The 4,992-nt window shown below is 36.3% G+C and overlaps 1 protein-coding gene and 1 long non-coding RNA gene across 3 annotated transcripts in view; one reads left to right on the plus strand and one right to left on the minus strand.

Moving 5' to 3' along the window:
* The window catches only part of LOC116702305 (uncharacterized), a 12,322-nt gene extending 9,939 nt beyond the window's left edge, over nt 1-2,383 (plus strand). Inside the window, exon 3 of the long non-coding RNA XR_004335120.1 lies at nt 2,276-2,383. This is a non-coding gene — a long non-coding RNA (uncharacterized LOC116702305). The remainder of the gene's footprint in view (nt 1-2,275) is intronic.
* The window catches only part of asic2 (acid-sensing (proton-gated) ion channel 2), a 402,742-nt gene that overhangs the window by 377,100 nt on the left and 20,650 nt on the right, over nt 1-4,992 (minus strand). The gene's annotated exons all lie outside the window — the stretch shown is intronic.

A 4,992-nucleotide genomic window follows, 5' to 3' on the forward strand; every position in this document is an offset into this window, starting at 1 on the left:
AGACTTCAGATATGGTATTAGGGGACCACTAAGGTCTATCTGAAAGCATCCAAAGAGCACCATGTAATGGGAACTTTAACATGTGATGTGTTTTATGTTTATGTTCCGCAAAGAATTACAAAAAAAACTGCGATAGCCACCATGGTTAATCCGACAAAGAAGAAGCAACGTCCACATGAACTCTTAACATTATCAATAGGGATGACTATTTTCGGGGGGTGCATTGCAAAAACATCACAACAGTGACAGCAGCTAGGCTGAGTCACCCGATTTAGGGGTTAAGTGCCACAACAACAACAAAAATTCCATTGTTTTTTATGTAATGTACTTCTAGGGCAAGGAAAATTAGGGTCTGAAAGCAGATCATTTGATAACTTGTGTCAGTTAAAGCATTAGCCTATAGAACACAGCACAAAGAAGAGCTTGTTATCAAGTTGTTTTATTGAATCTTTTCACTTTTTCTATTTAAAGTTTTCATTTCACATTATAAACAGACCAGCGTATGCCATGACTCCATTGTCACCGTTTATTTTGAGTGAAAAATATCCTCTGCTTTGTTTCACAGCATTGACACAGAGTTGAATCAGAATATGTACAGATGTGCATCATTTAGACAAAGCAGACAACACAATTACTACTACAATTTTTGCATGCCATGTTATTTTATATTTCAGCAGTAGTGTTTTTACCTAGACCAACACATAATATAGCAAAGTATTTGTCAATGATTGACTGTTGATTGATAACATAACTAAAATAATTTGTGAAACAATAATTTTGAATGCTTTAAAACTGTCAGTTTATCATCAAGAATTGTCTAATGGTAAGGCAGATTATATATTATTATTGCCCAACTAAAAACTACAGTATTTTTACGGTATTTGTATTGCTGTTGGGATTTCTGCTTAGTTGCCTAAAATGCCATAAAAATAGGCATATGAGAGCGGGGTCATACAGTGGAAATATAGCAAAGGTGAAGTGAGAGGATGGTGAAATGCCACTCTCATTTAGTTCATGAGGAGAAAAATCCTTCACTGGTGACCTTGTAGAAAGACAGCAAGAGAGCAGAGCCAGCATCTTAAGCATTTATCACGTCCAGTAATGAGGACCTGCTATTCATTCAGGGCACAAACACACTGTTTACATGAAGGCCATTTGGATGGCAAGCTTTTTAAACCAGGTCAATGGAAAGGACTGTAAACTGCAGGTTATGTGATAGTTTTAATAGAGGGAAATTCCTGAGAGGGAGCACAGGAAAATCAATATGTACATACAGTACTGTAAGCTGAGAGAGAAGCAAAGAAGGAGAGCAACACACGCAGGTTAAGACTACCAGAGGGGACACACACACACACACACACACATTAATACTTTGAAACGAAAATGAAATGTTAATTGCATTATTTCCCTGTAATTATGTTGCTATCATCCCTCATATTGCACACCCATTTGTCATTTTGTTTAAGAGAATAAAAAGCTCATTTTCAACTGATGAATGCACTGGTGTGGATTGTTTTTTTTTCTTTAATGACTACAAAACAACAAAACAATAAAAAAGGGAGCCAAAAGAATTACACCCAACACATATTGCAACATATAGCAGACGGGGGAAGGGAACTAAAAAGTGGACAAAAGAAAGTATGAGAATAACAGGGGTGGTTAAAGAGTAGAAACATTAGCTACAAAATAAGATATTAGAGGAACATTTAAAGGAAGCTTTGACCTAATTTATTCTTATATTGGTGAATTTGTCCTTGTTATGATCATCAGAATTGCCATTTCATTTATTTAGGCAAACATTGTCTTCATGTTAGATGATTTCTTACTGGGAGGAGATTTTTTGTTTTGTCCTAACCAATTAGTGGATGCGTCCCACGCCTGTGTCCCATTCATAAGCCCACCTCCTACTTACTGGGCCGGAAACGATTCCTTGGGTAACTCAAATAATTCGATAACTATAACTCAATGCAAAATTATTTGCCTCAAAGCTTCGTTTAATCAATGTTACCAACGCTGTATTGCTCAAACAAAAATTGTTGTTGTCGCACACTGGGCTGACACCGCTGGTGACACATGCCATGAAGACTGACAGCGCAGAATACAAAATGAAGAAAGAGTGTAAATAGTGAGGGGCTAAGGGAAGAGGCAGGCTGGAGAAAATTACACAAAGTGTCCAAAGTTTAGAATCAATTCAAAAGTATTTAAAAAACAAAAACTCTGCATAGTGTGTCTCCTGCAAAATTGAGTTAGCAACTTCTCGACAGAAAACATCAAGTCTAACTTAATCATCCATTCCACGAAGCGGACCGGACAAAAGTAAAGCCCAGAGTTGTATGGACGATGAAACACAACAGCTACTAAAAACAAAGACAAGAAAATACGTAGCGGTCTGATCTGAAGAACCGACTTGTTGACTATCCCTTCAGGAAAACCAGCTGACTGTTGCGCACCACTTTCTCTCACTCTCCCTTTTCACAGATAAAACAGCTGATCAACAATCTACTAGCATGTGTAAAAGAGCTAGTAGATTGAAAATAGGTGTAGTGTACCCAATATACCTATTACTTTACCTACAAATAGGCCTTTATACAGACCAGTCTCAGGTTGAAACTTGTAGTTCTGGAAGGTAATATGTTTATGTACTGTATGTTTACATGCCCTAGTTTGAGATTTTGATTGCATTTCAACAAATGTTTTCTTTAAAAACAATGTAATACGGCACTTACATGACCTAATGTTTAGTTTTTTGAGAGACGACATTGTAAGCAAAGTAGGCTATAAAATTGTTGCTTTTTCTGAAAATTAAACCAAACTATATTGTAATACAGTAATTATTTTGCATAGTATTGCTCTTCAATAAAACAAAAGTATTTCTTATCTAATTACTTGATTAAATTGATGGAATAATCGGTAGAATACTCGATTACTAAAATAATCGATGTGGCCCTAATTACTTTGCACTTGAAATGAGGGCCAATTGTGGAGTTGCAAAGGATTGGGAAAGTGAGATGGCCAAGGAAGCTACCTGTTAAATATTTGTCCTTATTATTAAAAAATTGAGCATGAGTTTGTTGATGAATGACTGCGATTGTTATCCTGCAAATAATGATTCGGGCGCAGCAGTCAATATCAGGCTTGCAGGAAAATTTGCAGACAGTAAGGATTGTTTTCTTGGCAGCTGTTGGAGCCACAACGTAAATGCTAAGAGGTCTTATTCCGGCCGATTGTGAATGTGTCTCTATGTGACAGGGATATAATGAGAAAGAAGAAATAATCTGTGGTTTCTTGCCAAAAGTGTTTCGCTTGCGTTGGGTGCCGGGTGGCACTGACGTAGTTGCAGGTGTGTTTATTTCACAAACTGTTAATCTCATTCTGAACATAATATAGCCAGTCAACCACCTGAGTAGAATTGCCATTTACTGTATAATTTTTAGGATGATGCTAAGAGTTGTAGAGACAGTATTCTTACAGGTCTGGGTACAGAAGTCAGTATAGGAAGAGACAGACAGGTCCTGTTCACAGAAACTGATTTGTCCCATTAACATACTAGTCTGTATAATTTAGACAAAAATGTTTTAATTGCTGATGTTATTGATCAGTTTGTATACTAGTGGACGAAGTTCTACCTGAAAATCTGAAACCTAAAATGGAACCCTAGTGTTTAAAGGTTAAAAGGTTTTTGTGGGAGCATGTTTGGTCTACTAAAGGTAAATAATCTGTTTTTCTAGCAGTCCAGTAGTATTTTCTTTAACCATCATCAAAACCAAAATCACTGATGAACTGTGGCTCGCCAGTTACAATACATGTGCTTTCAGTATTAAGTATCTGTCAAGAGACAAATCAATAACCGTGCTGAAATTACCTCCAATTTTAATTGGACAATAGACCATGGAAACAGTTGTCTAGTCGGGATGAGTTCATAATCTTTATTTGTACTACCTTTAAATCCATTGTTATACTGCTCATTTTAGCCTACCTTATTATATATAGCTATCTGTAAAAATTCTGCCTATAGTGATAGCCGTCTGTACATATATTCATAGTACATATTCACCTGTAAACTCTGTAAACTCTGTAAACCATCAGTATATTCAGTTCATTGTACATATCTCTAAAAATTCTATTTATATTCTATCTATAGTAATATCCACCAGTATATTATATTCAGTACATATCCAGCTGTAAATCTTGCTCGCAATACTTGTTATCTATATATTATATTCATAGGCCTAATCTATCTGTGAAATTCTGTTTATAATAGTATTCATTTCTATATTTATTCAGTACATATCCATGTCCTGCACTTATGAGACCATTGTATATCCTGCACTTACTGCTTTTGCAATTCTGGTTAGACCTAAGCTGCATTTCATTGCCTTGTACCTGTACCGGTGTAATGACAATAAAGTTGAATCTAATCTAATCTAATCTAATCTAATGAGTACGGGCGGTGAATGCATAGACAGTTAAAGAAATGGACCGACAGATCCTGTTGTTCAAGACCGAGACCAGTGAAGGAAATTAGAATTACTTTCCCGCTGATGGCTGAGCGTTAGTGCGCAGCCTCCAACTGAGCTCGACGACGTAGATGTGACGTGGGCAACCTGTCTGAAAGCTGAAAGTCTTCTGGTAGCTGTGCCAAGAGAAATCTCAATCATTCCCAATCTTGCAGAGACGGAGAGCATATGTAAAATGTTAAAAAATATAAAATATGTAAAATTAGATAACAAACACAGGCTAATTATTGCTAACTAAAGTGCTAGCTAACATTAGTAATTAAACCTAAACAGCGAATGTAAGTCAAAGCTTCTCATAATACGGTGATTTGTCAACGATGCGACAGCAAGTCGCTTGGTTATGAAACAATTGTTAGCCTATTTTTACAAAAACATCTACTACGGAGCCATAACGTGAGGTATGAGGTAACGGAGCATTTTATACATTGTCGTGTATCTTCAGATATAAATAATGGACAAATAGAGTCTTTAAACA

This window comes from Etheostoma spectabile, chromosome 15 (genome assembly GCF_008692095.1).
Source record: "Etheostoma spectabile isolate EspeVRDwgs_2016 chromosome 15, UIUC_Espe_1.0, whole genome shotgun sequence".
NCBI lineage: Eukaryota > Metazoa > Chordata > Actinopteri > Perciformes > Percidae > Etheostoma > Etheostoma spectabile.